The 18604-nt window shown below is 45.1% G+C and overlaps 2 pseudogenes; both read left to right on the top strand.

Moving 5' to 3' along the window:
- Window positions 1-8759: 8759 nt before the first annotated feature.
- On the top strand, window positions 8760-9608 carry LOC123725437 (uncharacterized; annotated as a pseudogene).
- Window positions 9589-14014, top strand: LOC123725436 (uncharacterized protein K02A2.6-like; annotated as a pseudogene).
- The last annotated feature ends 4590 nt before the right edge of the window (window positions 14015-18604 follow it).

The following is an 18604-nucleotide window of genomic DNA, read 5'->3' as shown; positions in this document are numbered from 1 at the left end:
CTGACAGCCCTAATGAGTCTGTGTTTAGGGATAGAGGAGAGCTAGGGGTGGAGGCTGTGGGGCCAAATATGGGCATCCTGTCCAGAAATTCCTCAATGGTGACCACACCATCTTTGTTCTTGTCCATTTTCTAACAGAGAAACAGTTGAATATGCAACCCTTTCTCTTCCCCGAGGGTGTCTCAGTGGGAGTGGGATATGTAAAAAACATCATTTCACACCACACACACACACTGTACAGGTTACACACCTACATCTGAAACAGGACAAATATAAGCACAACCTATTTGACCTTTTTGGTCCTGGTTGTTCATAAGGTCTGAGTGCACCAATAAGGAGAAGATTATGTCCACAGGATCCTTTTAAAACACTTTGTGGAAAACACAGGATGTAGACGTATCTAACCCTTGATCCAATTAGAAACCACAGGATGTAGACGTAGCTAACGCCTGGATCCAATTAGAAACCACAGGATGTAGACGTATCTAACCCTGGATCCAATTAGAAACCACAGGATGTAGACGTATCTAACCCTGGGGCCTGGATCCAATTAGAAACCACAGGATGTAGACATATCTAACCCTGGTCCTGGATCCAATTAGAAACCACAGGATGTAGACGTATCTAACCCTGGGGCCTGGATCCAATTACAAACCACAGGATGTAGACGTATCTAACCCTGGGGCCTGGATCCAATTAGAAACCACAGGATGTAGACGTATCTAACCCTGGGGCCTGGATCCAATTACAAACCACAGGATGTAGACGTATCTAACCCTGGGGCCTGGATCCAATTAGAAACCACAGGATGTAGACGTATCTAACCCTGGGGCCTGGATCCAATTAGAAACCACAGGATGTAGACGTATCTAACCCTGGGGCCTGGATCCAATTAGAAACCACAGGGTGTAGACGTATCTAACCCTGGATCCAATTAGAAACCACAGGATGGTGACGTATCTAACCCTGGGGCCTGGATCCAATTAGAAACCGTGCTAAAGCATTACAAGGTAATTTCCAATTGAGCCGACATCTGCTGTGTTTACCTTGAATGTGATCTCCACTAACGCAGGAACTCTGCCTTTAAATAAACATATTGTCTACAAGCACATTTGGGTTGACTGAAGGGCCACAGTGGATTCAGAAAGTATTCAGACCCCTTGGCTTTTTCCACATTTTGTTAAGTTACAGCCTTATTCTAAAATGAATGAAATTGTTTATTTTCCCCTCAATCTACACACAATACCCATTAATGACAAAGCAAAAACACAATTAAAAATGTTTGCAAACATGTGGTTAGTTCTGTTACCTGGAATAAGTTGTCGACATGCTCCATGGGTACATTTTTTATATTATTTAACCAAGTAAGTTGACTGAGAACACATTCTCATCTACAGCAACAACCTGGGAAATAGTTACAGGGAGAGGAGGGGGATGAATCAGCCAATTGGAAGCTGGGAATGAATAGGTGACTGATGGTATGAGGGCAAGATTGGGAATTTAGCCAGGAAACCAGGGTTAACACCCCTACTCTTATGATAAGTGGCATGGGATCTTTAGTGACAAGAGAGTCAGGACACCCGTTTAGCATCCCATCCAAAAGAGGGCACCCAACACAGGGCAATGTCCCCAATCACTAACCTGGGACATTGGGATATTGTTTTAGACCAAAGGAAAGAGTGCCTCCTACTGGCCCTCCAACACCACTTCCAGTAGCTTCTGGTCTCCCATCCAGGGACTGACCAAGACCCACCCTGCTTAGCTTCAGAAACAAGCCAGCAGTGGGATGCAGGGTGGTATGCTGCTGGCCAACACATTCCCATCATATTGTATCATAGATGGAGAGCATGATATGAGTCATCCCCTGGAACACATACACCACCCTAATCCCTATATAGTGCAATACTTTTGACTATGGGCTCTGGGTATTGCACTATATAGGGATTAGGGTGCCATTTGAGACAGAAACAGTGTAACAGAATATGACATTGGCATGTTGTCCCAATACAGACATCAGTTTGTAGCGGTACTGTTAGAGAGAGGTAAAGAGAAAGGTTTTTATGTTCAGGCGCCAGACAGGTATTAACCTGCTGAACTGGAAAGAGTAGGATAGATAGAGAACCACTACCAGACAGGTATTAACCTGCTGAACTGGAAAGAGTAGGATAGATAGAGAACCACTACCAGACAGGTATTAACCTGCTGAACTGGAAAGAGTAGGATAGATAGAGAACCACTACCAGACAGGTATTAACCTGCTGAACTGGAAAGAGTAGGATAGATAGAGAACCACTACCAGACAGGTATTAACCCTGCTGAACTGGAAAGAGTAGGATAGATAGAGAACCACTACCAGACAGGTATTAACCTGCTGAACTGGAAAGAGTAGGATAGATAGAGAACCACTACCAGACAGGTATTAACCTGCTGAACTGGAAAGAGTAGGATAGATAGAGAACCACTACCAGACAGGTATTAACCTGCTGAACTGGAAAGAGTAGGATAGATAGAGAACCACTACCAGACAGGTATTAACCTGCTGAACTGGAAAGAGTAGGATAGATAGAGAACCACTACCAGACATCAGCAGAAGAGACTGCCTATAGGGTAGCCTGTTGGCCAGATAGCCAGTGGAGGAAAAGACACCATATAAAAACACACACGTCACAGCACAGGGGTAACCCAACCAATAATACCTCACACAAAATTAATGTCAAAGCAATTCAAAGGCAACTTCCTGGAAACAATGGACAAGAAAGAACCCAGTCATAAAACGTAGAGAATTTAATATATTCTGTATTACCTCCAAGTGGAGGAGGGAGGGGGTATGAATGGGTGTGTTCATAGACAACAAAAGGCCTTAAAAATGTCCAAATGTCAGTTGTCCCACACAAAATCAATAAAGTTCAAAACAATACACTCACACAACCTGCCTCTAACTAAAATGTCAAACAGTAGTACAGTGAATTATTAGTTCACTGAAGGCAGTTTACATAAAAAGGAGCGCAGCACAAAGAGAGAACAAATTTCACTGTAAAGCACTGAAGAAGGAGATAGAAAGTGAGATGGGCTAAACTGTTGTGTCCAGGCTTGAACGTGCATTTGTCCGTCCGACACAATATTTGGTTGTTCATTTGACAAAAGCTTGCAACAATGTTGCTAGTAATCGATGAGATCAGAGGCCAGAACGCTTCCAACTTGTCAGGAGTAGCGCGACAAAAGGCGACCAAACTTGGAAACGTTATAACTAAGCACATTGAAACTAAAGAAGACTTGCTCTCGCCGATCGAGAGCTCCTAACAGAGCTGGAAGAGCCGTCTTGATTTCCTCTTTCCTGACTGCTGCTGCGCTCTTAAAGTGGCAGTGCATGGTGAAGGCTCCGTGTAGGATTTCGTTACTAGTGTTTGTGTGCTTAACTGTTGCTTTGTCAAGTAGCCAGGGATGTTTTTCACCATTCTATCTGATTAATTTACAGTTTGTAATGTTGTTATTAGTCCAACATTATTGAGGACATTAATATTTGACTGCTGCAGTAATGTTGCTATGACACTAGGTGGAGATCTAGTCTAGAACAATATTCCGTCAGTAGCACTTTGATGAGAGTAAATTGAATGTGTTTGTAGAATAGAATGAATGGCATCATGGAACTGACCAAATTTAAATGGAACTTTGACCTGTTCCATGTAGAACTCAGAGGGACAAGGCAACACTGTCTTGTTTTGCACGCTTTGTACAAAATAATAAAATGCAGTACTACAGGATATTTCTTAACGTAGCTCTTTATTAGCTAGCTACAACTGCATGTTCACTTATCTCCAACCATGATCAACTGACCATGACCTCACCATCTGGGTGGTCTTAACCAATCATAGCACAGTATGATACGGCGGTAAAATGCATCCAATTACAATTCAGTATGTTTACACATATGAATATTACATCCCCCTTCTTTTAAAACAAAAGACAAATGTTTACATATTCTAAGCGTTTCTTTTGAATACATGCTCTGTAGTATGAACTCAAGGTAAGTAACCATTTATATTGCATACTACACCAACTGAATCAACATAGACTCTGAAACAATGATCCAACATACTGTTACGTTTCGAACAAGGGATTCTCAGCAACTCAGCTTTCACTGTAGAAATGACATCTTAACAATTCAAACAAATACAATACCAAAGCATTTCAAGTGAACTTTCAATAACAAGTTTACAGTCTGGAACTCTTTTAGGGCAGCGATCCACCTACACCCTTTGACATTTCACAGGTCTAAGACAGCTCTGGGCTTGACCTCTCTTCCTGACCTTGTGCGATATGATGTTGAGCATGCTTCTGTGTCAGTCAGCAGTTCTTGTGGTGTTGCAGGTAAGTATGGTGTATGTTGTGCTGTGTGTGTGTTTAGTCCATCACGTTCTCTTTCAGGGGAACAGTTCATCTCATCAGTGTGTTATTCTTTTGTGTTCAGTAGGTGACGACGATTGCGGTGGTACACCGCTCCTTCTGCTGTGCGGACATGATATGAGCGTTCAGTGTCAGCTGGCTGGATGACGACTGCTGGCTTCCAGGGGCCATGCTCCTGGATTGTAACTGACTCTCCGTCGATCAGTGGTGACAGTCTAGCTAACCTGTTGTAGTATCGCTTTTGTTATTGTTGTCTCTGTGCACGTTTTTCATGCATTTCCTTGTAGCTGACGACCTCAGGTTGCAGTTGCTGGTTGGTGCTGGGAAGGCTTGAGCGAAGTCTGCAGCTCATCAACAGCTGGGCTGGTGATTTGAAGTTGATAACTGGAGTGTTGCGGCATTCAAGGAGACTGAGGTAGGGGTCTCTCTTGTCTGCTTTTACTTTGTCCATGAGTGATTTAGCAATCTGCACAGATTTTTCAGCAAGGCCATTACTTTGAGGGTAATGTGGGCTTGTGGTGACATGTGTGAACTCCCATGCTTTTGTGAAGGATTCAAACTCATTTGATTTGTAACAGGGCCCATTGTCAGATATTAAAGTCTCTATAATGCCATGCCTGGCAAAGGCTGCTTTCAGCTTGTATCACAGCTGCAGATGTGGTGCTGTGAGGCTTGTCGAGTTCGAAGTATCTGCTGTAGTAGTCCACTGTTACGATGTAGTACTCGTTGTTCTAGGTGAACAGATCGGTTGCCATGACCTGCCAGGGTTGGTCTGGGATACAGTGAGGTAACATTGGCTCTTTGGTGTTTGAGGGGTGTCGCTCAAGATAGATGGCGCATTTACCAAGAATGTCCTCTATTTTTTTGCACATTCCGGGCCAAAACAAAATGTCCCGTGCTCTCTGTTTGCACTTTTCCATGCCCATGTGTCCAGCGTGGATCTTTGTCAAAATCTCTTCTCCGAGACTGGTAGGAATAATGATTTTCTCTCCTTTGAAAATGATTCCGTTGATCTGTGATAATTCATCACGATGTTTCCAGAATTCTGAGACGCTCTGAGGGCATTTTCTCCTCTCCTCAGGCCATCCATCCTGTATGACTTCCCTCAGCTGTGTGAGTTGTGAGTCCTTTTCTGTTTCTGCTTGGATCGCCTTCAGTTTTGTGTCACTAACTGGTAAGTTGCTGTACACAGTGTGCACTTGCATGTCCATGCCTTCACTGAGGCTGCTGTCCTTGTAGGTAAGAAACTTTGGAGAGTGTGTCTGCGACAGTGATGTCTTTGCCTAGACGGTGAGTGATTGTGAAGTCGTATTTTTGTAGTTGAAGGATCATTCTCTGTAGCCTTGGCGGGGCTGCGGCTAGTGGTTTCCTCATGATTGACTCAAGGGGCTATGGTTGGATTCCACAATGACTTGTCGTCCATATACGTACTGATGGAAACGTTTTACATCTGAACAGAATGGCATAGAGCTCCTTTTCGATTTGAGCGTAGTTGATTTCACAGTCTGTGAGAGATTTGGAAGCGTAGCCGATGGGTTTTCCTGCTTGCAGTAGCACTGCACCTAGTCCATACTTCGACGCGTCCACTTGGAGTCTGAGCTCTTTGTTGGGGTTGTAGTAGGCAAGGATTGGTCCTGGTTCTCTTGTGATCAAGTCTTTCACACTCTGGAAACCAATGTCGTGTTGCTTGTCCCAGAGAAACTCACTGGACTGCTTTAGCAGTTGACGCAGGAGTGCATTAGCATTGGAGAGGCTGGGTGCGAACTTGGATAAGTAGTTGACCATGCCAAGCACTGTTTCCAGCTCTGCACAGTTCTTTGGTGGCTCCATTTCTTTTATGGCTGAGATCTTCTGTGGATCTGGCTTGATTCCGTTCGCTGTGAGAAGATGTCCAAAGTAGCTGACCTCTGTAGCACCGACTGGGCTCTTCTCGGGGTTGAGCCGAACTCTTCTCTCGCAGGACCTTTGCAGCATCGCGCGGAGGTTTCGGTCGTGCTCCTCTTTGGTTCGACTATAGACAAGGATGTCGTCCACAACTGCCAAAACTCCGTCTAGGCCTTCATACAGTTCGTCGATCTTTCGCTGAAACTCGTCTTGGGCTGAGACAATCCCAAAAGGCAGGCGACAGAACCTGTAGCGTCCAAACGGTGTGTTGAACATTGTGAGCGTAGACGACTCTTCTGTGAGCTTGATAGCCCAGTAGCCTGATCTAGCGTCCGTGACACTGAAGTAGTGTGCTCCTGCTAGCTTGTGTGTGTGATGTCATCTAGCGTCGGTAAAGGGTAATGGGGGGCGTTTGATTGCCATGTTCAAGTCTCTTGGGTCGAGACATACTCGGAGCTTGCCTGTGCGTGGTTTCTCCACCACCACTAACGCGTTTACCCAGTCAGTCGGTTCTGTAACCTTGGTGACTGTGTCAGATTGCTCCATGCTCTCCAACTTTTCTTCAGACGGGCACGGAGAGCAAGGGGAATCTTTCTCGGTGGGTAGAACACAGGGGTTGCGTCTGGGTCAAGGTGAATGGTACATTCTCCTGGGAATAATCCTATTCCTGTAAAAACATCAGCAAACTTCTCCAGTACATTTTCTGTCTCTACTGGTGCTGTCACTGATAAAACTAGCTTGATGAGGTCCATGTCTAAACATGCTTTAAGACCTAGCTCTGCAGGTGTTCTAGTGTCAACAACGTAAAAGTCCAACATCATGTCACTTTCCTTGTATTTGCCTTTGAAAGTGCATGTGCCTTTTACTGGGAGCTGTTCACCACCATAACCAGTCAGTCTGCACATGGTGGGCTGTAGCTCACACTCAGATGTCAAGCTGTGGTACTTATTCAGAGGAATAATGTTTACTTGTGCACCAGTGTCTAGTTTGAACTTTAGCTTTGTGCCTTGTGTTCCTATCTCAATGTCAGCAAAGGCTTGCTCTGTCTCTGATATTTGACTTTTCTGTGTCACTGAATCAATAAACAGTTCACCAGCGTTTGACTCTTTGATTGACATTTCCTCTGTGTTCTGTTTTTCCACGTTAAGCTCTGCACACTTTTGCAAAGTGATTCCATTGACTATATTTCAAGATATTGTCAAGTGTATTTACAAAGTGAAGTGAAGGGGAGAGGTCTTGTACAATAAGTCAACTTACTGGTTGTGCATGGAAACTGACAGTAAGTGTGAATTATACGGTTGATACATATTTAAAGTAGTTGGGTGGGAACAAATAGCTGATGCAGAACTTTATTAACTTCCTCTTTAAGTCATTAACATTCCATTTACCACATGCCTTTAGCTGGGCAATTTCCTTGTTCGCCATGCACTTTGTATCCACAATATCCACATGTTTTGGGGCGTTTTCAGTAATGAGGCCCTGTACCCCATTTACAGTTTCTACTTCAATGTATCAGGTGGAGTTATTCACCAGCTATAGAGTGAGTTGTTGTTTATGTTTCTAAGACTGCAGGGTGGGAGATGCAACAATGGCCTTGAGAACAGCAGGAAGTGTGTTGGTGGTCTTTCTCTGGTCTGTAGCAGGTATGGTCTCATTCTTATCTTTTAGTTGCTCTGTTTAATAATCTACAGACATTTCTAAAAGGATAAGAATCATAATGTTATTCTGGTGTGTTCTGTTAGGAGTCTCCACTTCACTTTAAATAGTTATCTTTCACATTCACACTCAACTCAGCAAATATGGCAACAAAGTGTGAACAAACCTTACTGTCAGTGTGAACCAATAGGTTTGTGCTTAATGTAATGTGCTTGTGATGTCTAACTGTGTTTTAGTGGTACTCGGGAAATATGGTTGGAGTGTGACTTACACCAAGAAGAGTATCTGTGCCTTGAAGGGGTCAACAGTGGATCTGTCCTGCTCTTACACATATCCCAGAGGTCATAGAGTCACAACAACCACATGGAATAAACGGAAGAGTTTAACTTGGACTCAAATCCAAGATAAATATTGTTAGTGTGGACACTATATAAATAATGACATGGTTATTATTGGTATTGACCGTGACCTTTCCCTTTTGATGATGTCATCACTAAGAGTGATTTCTGTGCAATGTGATTCTACCACCGGTTGAGTGGGCTATATAGTTCTGCTATATTTGTACCGTTTGTACCTGGCAATACACCTTTAGGTTTGGGTTGAAAGTAAAGGAAAGTAATATCGAAATGCGTGTGGGCATTCCTTGTCAAGTTACTACACTTTTTGGCGACGAGGATAAAACTTTATCAACTTGTACAGGGCGAGGTGTTAGCTAGCTAAGAAACAGTGGAGGAAGTCAGTTAGCTAGCTAGCTTAATGAGCGACGGAGCGCAGGTGCCCCTGGACGGAAACACCGACGGGGACAATCAGCAGCAAGTGAAAATCGCTAACGAGGATCAAGGACAAGTTGGCGTTATAATGGCAATGTTTGGGACTATCACTGAGTTTGTGGAAGAGAACGAGGACTGGACGGAATATGTGGAAAGGTTGGGACACTTTTTCTTGGCAAATGGAATCATAGATGAGGCTAAACAGCGCTCTATTCTCTTGAGTGTGTGTGGGGCTAAAACCTACAAGCTAATGAGGAATTTGCCTACACTACGGAGACCGGGAGAAATTCCTTTTGGGGATCTAGTTGCTCTCATTCAGACTCACCACAATCCAAAGCCGTCAGTGATTGTCCAGAGGTTCAAGTTTAACTGCCATTTTCGGAAAACAGGTCAGTCTGTTGCTAACTTTGTTGCTGAATTACGTGAACTCTCTGAACATTGTGAGTTTGGGGCTATGTTAGAGGACATGCTCCATGACAGATTAGTCTGTTGCATTAATGAGGACAGCATACAGCGCCGGTTGCTGGGGGGAAGCCACACTGACTTTCAAGAGAGCATTGGAACTATCTCAAGGGATGGAGATGGCCGCTAGTAATGTGAAAAATATTCAAAAGGCCAACAGTGAAAGTTGTGCAGTGCATCAGGTGACAAAAGAGGTGGCAGGAAAAAGGGGAAAAGCAGTGGAATGTTTCAGATGTGGAGGGACACATTATGGTAACAACTGTAAGTTCATGGAGACTGTCTGTCACAATTGCAACAAAAAGGGCCATTTAGAAAAAAATGCAGGGGTCCTAGGAGCAAGCCAGAGGGTGGGTGGACTGGGCTGGGCAAGTTCACAGCACCAAAGCCTCAGTCAGCAACGCACCACCTAGAGAGCACAGAGGAGGAGGAAGAGCATTGTTCCTACAACATGTTTAATGCTACAGTGGAGGTAGATGGAAAGCAGATGAGGATGGAGGTTGACACGGGGGCCTCTGCCTCTGTCATAAGGGAGGAGACCTACAAACAAAAATGGGTCTCAAGACAGGTTTCTGCCCTCACACCGGCAGGGATCAGACTGTGTACGTACACCGGGGAGACCATACCATTGCTGGGGGCTCTAGAGGTGGACATTGCATACAACAGCCAGGAAGCGAGAGCACGGCTCCTGGTGGTGAAAGGGAATGGGCCTAGTTTACTAGGGCGTGACTGGCTAAACAAAATACAACTGAGCTGGGGTGAGATAAAACACACCCGAGTGACTGAGGATGTCATTCAAAAGTACCCAGAGATTTTCAAAGATGAACTGGGCACACTGCAGGGCACTGCAGTTAAGCTGTTCGTGGATCCTCAGGCCGAGCCTCGCTTTTTCAAGCCCAGGACAGTGCCTTACGCCATGAAAAAGAAAGTGGAAGATGAGTTGGAGCGGCTGCAGGAAGCAAACGTCATTACTCCCGTTCAGTTCTCCCGCTGGGCAGCTCCTATCGTTCCCGTTCTGAAAAGTGACGGCACGGTGCGTATATGTGGGGACTACAAATTCACCATCAACAGGGCCTCTAAGCTAGACGCTTACCCGCTGCCACGGGTGGAGGACTTGTTCGCGACACTGGCAGGAGGCCAGACGTTCTCAAAGCTTGACATGAGTCACGCCTACCAACAGCTCCTCCTGGACGAGGACTCAAAAGAGTATGTCACAGTGAACACGCACAAAGGCTTGTTCAGGTACAACTGCTTGGTTTTCGGAGTGGCGTCCAGCCCAGCCATTTTCCAGAGGACAATGGACAATCTGCTGCAGGGGATCCCTCATGTAGCAGTGTACCTGGATGACATCCTGGTTACAGGGGAGACGGAGGAGGAGCACCTCCACCATCTGGACCAGGTGTTAAAGAGATTCTCTGAGGCAGGGCTGCGCCTGAAGCGTAGCAAGTGCACATTCCAAGCACAGAGTGTGACATACCTAGGTCACAAGATCACAGCGCAGGGTCTGTGTCCTGTGGAGGACAAAGTCAGGGCAATCAAGGATGCTCCAAACCCCAAGAATGGGTCAGAGCTCAGGTCGTTCCTGGGCATGGTGAACTACTATGGTAAGTTCCTCCCAGAGCTGTCAACAGTGTTGGCTCCACTTTATCAGTTGCTCCACAAAGACTATAAATGGAAGTGGGGGCCAGCACAAGAGAAAGCTTTCAAGGAAGTGAAAGCACTACTACAATCAGCACAACTTCTGGTTCATTTTGACCAAGACAAATAGATCATCCTGTCATGCGATGCCTCACCCTATGGCGTCAGGGCAGTACTCTCTCATCAGATGGAGGACGGGTCAGAGAGACCCATTGGATTCACATCACGTACGCTGACGAGTGCTGAGAAGGGTTATTCACAGTTAGACAAGGAAGGTCTGGCCATAGTCTTTGCTGTGAAACGCTTCCATCAGTACCTCTACGGTCGTCATTTCACCATATGCACTGACCACAAACCACTGATGAGCCTTTTTAGTGAATCAAGATGCATTCCGCCCATGGCTTCAGCAAGGTTACAGCGCTGGGCCCTGACACTGTCAGCTTACCAGTACACGATAGTGTATAGAGCGGGGAAGCACAATGCAAATGCAGATGCGCTCAGCCTACCAGAGATGCCTGCCACAACTGTGGTGCCTCCCGAGACAATTTTCCTAATGGAGAGATTGTCAAACTCACCTGTGAATGCCAAACAGATCAAACAGTGGACAGACCGGGATCCTATCCTGTCCCAAGTGAAAAGATTCCTGATGCAGGGTTGGCCTCCTGTCATAGAGGATGATGGACTAAGACCTTATGCAAAGCGCAAAACTGAGCTGAGTGTGCAGGATGGCTGCATACTCTGGGGGTCCAGAGTGGTTGTTCCACCCCCTGGCCGTGCACAAGTTATGGATGAGGTCCATGAGGCTCACCTGGGTGCCTCCCGGATGAAAAGTTTAGCCAGATCTTACATCTGGTGGCCTAACATGGATCAGGAGGTAGAAGACAAATTTAAATAATGTTCTGAGTGCCAGATCAACCAGAAGATGGCGCCGCCTGCGCCACTACATCTGTGGGAGTGGCCTGACCTCCCATGGTCCAGGCTGCATATAGATTTTGCAGGCCCTTTCATGGGTCACATGTTCCTTGTCATGTGTCTGGAGGCGCACATCATGAGCAACATCACAGTGACCACAACCATCGAAAAGCTTCGGCAGGTGTTTTCAACCCATGGTCTGCCGGACTCTCTGGTGTCCGACAACGCAACAACGTTTACCTGTGACTTGTTCCAAGAATTCATGCGGAGAAACGGGATCCGCCATGTCCGCAGCGCCCGTTTCACCCGGCCTCATACGGCTTAGCGGAGCGGGCTGTGCAGACACTGAAAGAGGGGCTCAAAAGGATGACTGGGGGAACCATCACAACTAAGCTCTCTCGGTTCTTGTTCCAGTACCGCATCACGCCACAAACAACAACAGGACAGGCTCCAGCGGTGATGTTAATGGGCAGGAAGCCAAAAGCTCACCTGGATCTACTGCGTCCGAACATCAGAGCACGAGTGGAACGGAAGCAGGAGAAACAAAAAGAGAGACATGACCACCACGCAAGGGAGAGACAGTTAAAACCCAATGACACTGTCTACATCCGCAACTTCACAAGCAGCCAACGCTGGTTGCCAGGTATCAGAGTCAGAGTGGTCCCGTCTCCTTTGTGGTCAAACTGACTGATGGGCGAGTCATGCGCAGACACCAGGACCATCTCCGCCTGCGCTATGACAAAGACAAGACCATGTTTTCAGACGGAACAGCTGTGGGTGGTAGTATACAAGTTGAAATCCCACAGGAAACAGCATCTGAGGAACAGGGGCATTCAGTGGTTCCAGCAGAGGGTGATGGACATTCTCTCACAAACACCCAACCCGCTCCTGTGCCCTCAGACCGAGCTCCACTGGGACACGCCTTACCTGTGTCTCGTAGCACACCAGGAGTACTGCGCAGATCACAACGTAGTCACAAGCCTCCTGTAAGACTAACTCTGTAGTTGAGACTGAGCGACTCATGGTGTTAGTGTTTGTTTGGAGCAGCAGACCTAGTTGAAAAGAAATAAGGACTGTCATTTTATTGTTGTTGTTTTGGTTACATTTACGGTAACACCAGCAGAAGTTCTACAGTGAGAACCTTGGGATGGTGCTGACTGACAGATGTTCTCCATTGTTCTTTCATAACTTTCAAAGGCACCCTATTTATTTTTATTCCATCCATAATACCTGATTGGTTTAATTACGTTATTGTCATTGACCCTGCATTCAGACCTGCAGGTGAAGATGACTCCTGGAACAGAGGCAGGAAGGGGAACACTGACCTGTAGCACCACCTGTACTCTGACTGACAACCCCACCTACATCTGGTACAAGAACGGACACAAAGTAAAGGAGGACACTTCCAGCCTGTACTCAGAATACTTTAGTGATGTAGACTGCTACTCCTGTGCTGTAAAAGGCCATGAGGATCTCCACTCTCCTGCTGTGTGTGAGTCTGGAATTTTTAATTAAGATGTTATATAAATGCAGTTTAGTTCAGGTTGTGAGACTAATGTCAATTAATCACTAAATACTGATCATTGTCAAAGTGAAGAGGAGTGCACCTCTGATTTCCTTCCCCCTCTCCCTCGGCCTGAGAAGTGAAACATGTCGTCATTGATGTCAGATGATGGAGATGATGTCATCATTAGAACCTTGAAGGGATCTTTGCCCAGTGAACCTCCTCTATGATGACCATGTTGTAAACACTAAGGGGGCTGACATCTGTTGTTATCATGTGTTTTACTGTGTATGTATGTATGGTCATGTGACTGGACATGTGACCTAAATCTGTGACCCCTTGTGATGTCACTTTGAGACTCACTGCCAGCCTGATGCCATAGGGTGCCTAGTAATTGCCCCGACATGGGATAAATAAATAAAGCTTTTTAATTGAATATGGGGCATGTTCCAGGCAGACTAAATTGCAGTCACCTGCCTTCTCTCACAACACCTGGATAGGTGTTTGTTTAAGATGTCAGCTAACCCAATCATGTTATAGCAAACTGATGCACGACTGCACAGTCCGTGGCGTGGCACACAACCATGAGTCAGCCTGGAACGTCTCCAGTGTCCATGGGGTGTTCTAACATCCACACTAGACCACCTTAAATGAAACAAGTAGTGTGCTACTGTGGATATTGGAACAAGACCCATAACACCTTCCTAATATTGAGTTGCTCCACCCCCTTTTGCCCTCAGAAAAGCCTCAATTCGTCGGGGCATGGACTCTACAAGGTGTCAAAAGCGTTCCACGGGGATTCTGGCCCATGTTGACTCCAATGCTTCCTACAGTTGTGTCAAGTTTGCTGGATGTCCTTTTGGTGGTGGACCATTCTTGATACACACGGGAAACTGTTGAGCATGAAAAACCCAGCAGCGTTGTAGTTCTTGACACACTCAAACCAGTGCGCCTGGCACCTACTACTGTACCCCATTCAAAGGCACTTAAATCTTTTGTCTCCCCCATTCACCCTCTGAATGACACACATACGCAATCCATGTCTCAAGGCTTAAAAATCCTTCTTTAACCTGTCTCCTCCCCTTCATCTACACTGATTGAAGTGGATTTAACAAGTGACATCAATAAGGGATCAAAGCTTTTACCTGGTCAGTTAATGTCATGGAAATAGCAGGTGTTCCTAATATTATGTACACTCAGTGTCTGTTCAGTGGACTAATACAATTGAAGTTGACTAAAGTGACAATATGAGGAGTACAGAATGACTGTCAATCAGTTGTATTCATTCATAATAAAATACAGTTTTATCAAATCAGATGAAGTTTCATTATTAAATGTAATTTTTATCTGTATCTTTACCCGGTGCCACGTGGCGTATATTTACGTTTCACTCTCTGATTGGATTGTCTGAATTCACTCGTCGAGTGACAATTTAAAGAAAAAAAACTACATTGATGAAAGATGTGAATCCCTCTACCCTGGCAAAGACATAGACCATATCTAGGAAAACGATTTAGGCTTTGACTGTTTCTCTCTGCCCCTGGCCCCAATCCTTTCTGTCTGCGTCCCTTTTCTCCACCTTCCCGAAGTGTGCACTAACAATTAATCACCAAACACACACACACACACACACACACACACACACACACACACACACACACACACACACACACACACACACACACACACACACACACACACACACACAAAGGCAGTGTTAACTGAGTTGTCTCATTTCAGGTGGAGAGTTCAGACCCTGTGAAGAGAAAGAGAGCTTCACTAACAGGTGACATTAATACAATTGTCTCAGAATGATTATTTCTATTCACTGAAATGACCCCAGTTTAACACTGTATGTGTGTGTTCTCCTCCAGAGAAGGGTATTCAGTTGTTTAAGCAGGGCCAGTACTCTCAGGATGTGGACATGTTCTCTGAGGCTATCCACTGTTACCCCAAAGACCACAGGTACACCTTAAAGCTTGTCCTCTAACCTATGACCCCAAACACCACAGGTACACAACATAAAATATCACTATACTCCCACCTGAAATTAGATTTGTGTAATCTTGTCCAAACTCTCTCTGTCTCTGTCTCTGTCTCTCTCTCTCTCTGGTTCTTTGGGAATAATTGATACAGCTACGGGTGTTTGGAGATCTACTCCTCTGACTTATCAGATGCTCAGAAGTCTATCCAGCTTGCTCCTGATTGGCCAAATGGATACTTCCACAAAGGGAGTGCACTAACAGAGTTGAAGGTCACTATCTGAGCTATCTACTGTGAACGTGCACAATGCTTTGTGTGTTTGTCTGTCTGTCAGAATTCTGACTATCTCGCCATCTCTCTTCCTCCCCCTCCTCTCTTCTCTCCAGCGGTATGGTGAGGCAGAGAGGGCCATGTAACACAGTGGAGGCTCCTCAGAGGAGGAAGGGGAGGGCCATCCCCCTTAGTGAATTTCAGTTATTTTTTTATGTTAAACATTAAAAAAGTTATCCTTTTTAGATGAAACTATGTAATCAAATAAATGATTAAAACACACTATTTTGCAATGAAGGTCTATAGTAGCCTCAACAGCACTGTGTAGGGTAGCACCATGGTGTAGGTGGAGGACAGCTAGCTTCCGTCCCCTGGTACATTGAATTTCATACAAAACCCAAGAGGCTCATGGTTCTTGCCCCCTTCCATTGACTTACACAGTAATTATGACAAGTTCCAGAGCATGTCCTCCAACCTATCAGAGCTCTTGCAGAATGAACTGACATTTTGTCCACCCAATCAAAGGATCTGCAAATGAATCTAGTACTGAAAGTATAAGCTACAGCTAGATAGCACTGCAGTGCATAACATGTGGTGAGTAGTTGACTCAAAGAGAAAGACAATAGTTGAACAGTTTTGAACAAAACAAACACATTTCTTCCAAAATGAAGGAGAAGCAAGATAGAGAGCGATAGAGAGAGATTTCGTAATTCTTTTTCACTTTCACTTACTTAGCCAGCAAATGCAGCTATCTAGTTTAGCCTACTCAAACACCCTGCTCAAACAGAGGGATGCTATGTTAGCTAGATGTCTATGACTATCCAACAGAACACTGGAACTCTTCCAACTCAAGGTAAGCTTTTGGTTTTACTAATTTATTGCCATCAGGGCTCGCCTGTGTAAGTGCTAAACTGCTTACTGACTGTACACAGTAACTTTACTGCATGATTTTAGTGGGATTACTAAAGGGTTAGTTCTGTTAGCTATTGTAGCGACACGCACAGACAGCTGTGTGTTATGTGTTAGGCTATTAGTTGGTTGTGTTGTACTTACCAGTACCCAGTGTTCGCGGGGTCCGACATGCCAATCAACCTGCCAATCACGGGAATGCCTGGAATGTTCTGATGCCGGGCATACTGGTGGTTGGTGGAGTGGCGTGGAGGGGGGTGTCGCATGGAAGTTAAGACCAGAAGTTCATGGTTGTTTTATAGGGTATCCTTCATTTATTTGGCGTGGGCTACGGCCAAACAGTAATCTGTGTGAAATTGGATTAATAAAACGTAAATTCGTTAACTCAATCCTCTGTCTGGACAATTGTTCCTTTATGATCTAGCCAGGTCATTACACTATGTTGACTATGACGTTACTTTAGCTAATATGGTGACAACGATATAGGGTGTGTGTAGTGGTTTGGCTTGGAAAGTTTTTTTTGCCAGGTCACATACAGCTGATGTGTTGTGCATTGCTACTATAACAACCTCCACTCTTCTGGGAAGGCTTTCCACTAGATGTTGGAACATTGCTACAAGCATTTCGCTACATCATTTGGCTAACACCCGCAATAACATCTGCTAAACACGTGCATTTGACAAATACAATTTGATTTGATTTGATTGCTGTAGGGACTTGCTTCCATTCAGCCACAAGAGCATTGGTGAGGTTGGGCAGTGATGTTCGGCGATTAGGCCTGGCTTGCAGTCGACGTTCCAATTCATCCCAAAGGTTTTCGATGGGGTTGAGGTCTGGGCTCTGTGCAGGCCATTCAAGATCTTCCACACCGATCTCGACAAACCATTTCTGTATGGATCTTACTCTGTACACGTGGGCATTGTCATGCTGAAACAGGAAAGTGTCTTTCCCAAACTGTTGCCACAAAGTTGGAAGCACAGAATCGTATAGAATATCATTGTATGCTGCAGCGTTAAGATCTGTCTTCACTGGAACTAATGGATCTAGCCTAAACCATGAAAATCAGCCCCAATCCATTATTCCTCCTCCACCAAACTTTACAGTTGGCACTGTGCATTGGGGCAGGTAGCGTTTCTGGCATCTGCCAAACCCAGATTCGTCCGTCTGACTGCCAGATGGTGAAGCGTGATTCATCCTCCAGAGAACGTGTTTCCACTGCTCCAGAGTCCAATGGCGGTGAGCTTTACACTACTCCAGCTGACGCTTGGCATTGCGCACGGTGATCTTAAGAAATGAAAACCCATTTCATGAAGCTCCCGACAAACAGTTATTGGGCTGAAGTTGCTTCTAGCCGCAGTTCGGAACTCGGTAGTGAGTGTTGCAGCCAAGGACAGACGATCTCTACACGCTACGCACTTCAGCACTCAGCAGACCCCGTTCTGTGAGCTTGTGTGGCCTACCACTTCACGGCTGAGCCGTTGTTGTTCCTAGACGTTACCACTTCATAATAACAGCACTTACAGTTGACCAGGTCAGCTCTAGCAGGGCAGAAATTTGACGAACTGACTTGATAAACTGTTGTAAAGTTGGCATCCTATGAAGGTGCCACGTTGAAAGTCACTGAGCTCTTCAGTAAGGCCATTCTACTGCCAATGTTTATGGCGATTGCATGGATGTGTGCTCGATTTTATACATCTGTCAGCAACGGGTGTGGCTGAAATAACCTAATCCACTAATTTGAAGGGGTGTTAACATACTTTTGTATATATAGTGTATGTGTCCAAAAAAACACATTTCCTGAGCTTTGTTATATCCCCTAGATATAGGACAGTCACTTCAAAACATTAGTCCTTATGATACATTTTTTCACTGTCTTTTTTTTTAGAACCATTTATGAATGTGTTGTTCCATGTGTTTGTATTGTCTATAGCAGTACAGGCCAAATTCAATATTTTATCAAATCACTTTTTAATGTACACTGCTCAAAAAAATAAAGGGAACACTTAAACAACACAATGTAACTCCAAGTCAATCACACTTCTGTGAAATCAAACTGTCCACTTAGGAAGCAACACTGATTGACAATACATTTCACATGCTGTTGTGCAAATGGAATAGACAACAGGTGGAAATTATAGGCAATTAGCAAGACACCCCCAATAAAGGAGTGGTTCTGCAGGTGGGGACCACAGACCACTTCTCAGTTCCTATGCTTC

Source organism: Salmo salar, chromosome ssa12 (assembly GCF_905237065.1).
Source record: "Salmo salar chromosome ssa12, Ssal_v3.1, whole genome shotgun sequence".
NCBI classification, from domain to species: Eukaryota; Metazoa; Chordata; class Actinopteri; order Salmoniformes; family Salmonidae; genus Salmo; species Salmo salar.
This window is presented reverse-complemented; position numbering and strand designations above follow the sequence as displayed.